Source organism: Penaeus monodon, chromosome 31, assembly GCF_015228065.2.
Source record: "Penaeus monodon isolate SGIC_2016 chromosome 31, NSTDA_Pmon_1, whole genome shotgun sequence".
Classification (NCBI taxonomy): domain Eukaryota; kingdom Metazoa; phylum Arthropoda; class Malacostraca; order Decapoda; family Penaeidae; genus Penaeus; species Penaeus monodon.
The window spans coordinates 31705882-31706713 of NC_051416.1; positions in this window are offsets into that span (position 1 = coordinate 31705882).

Below are 832 nucleotides of genomic sequence, written 5' to 3' on the forward strand. Positions count from 1 at the left end.
AGTTTTATTTTCTTCCCGTTCCCTCACCCCCTTATTTTCTTCCCGTTCCCTCACGGTAAATGAGGCGAACGACAGTAAGTAGAGGTCGTTGTCAATGTTCACCTTTGTATCATTGTGTAAAAAGTAGTATATAATATTAATAATAGTTTTGCAACATTAAACCGAATGTTCATATTTCTATTGGTTATTAAAGAAGTTACAGACGTTTTAAACCGAAGTCTGGGCTCTATCATCGCATTCGGAGCCTTGGCCGTATAGGTGGTAACTTTGATCGACACTCAGCATTGATCCCTGAACCAACTAACGCCGCCAGCTTCTCTTAATAGCCATAATGCAATTGCACTCCGCGGAGTTGCAGATCTAGGTTGTCTTCGAAACGTAATGAGATCAAGAGGAGACTGTTCTCTCCATTTCTTTTGTGTTTTAGGACTGTTGATTCAACAAGAAGGAGGGGGAAAGGAAGAGGAAAAGATAGCGAACCCGGAACGACCACGCTCGAAAAAGTAAATGTTTTTTTCAACTGAGTGTTTTAGGATAAATTTGTGATGAATAAAAAATCGTTATAAGTATCAAAAAAATGATCTGAGCCTTGTAGTATCTACACACTAATATTAAATTCCAAAGATAATACACAGCAACGTTTCAGGAGCCAGGGACTGGGAAAAGAACGGCTGAGTTCTGACTCCTCGAGTTCACTGTGGATCATCATGGTAATGAATGGCCATTCTTCTATCTCTCCTTGGCTAACCAGAACATCTCGGATCCTTTTGAGGTGAGATTCCTATGAAAGAAGAGGCAGGAAAAGAAATGAGAGAGAGAGAACATCAATGAC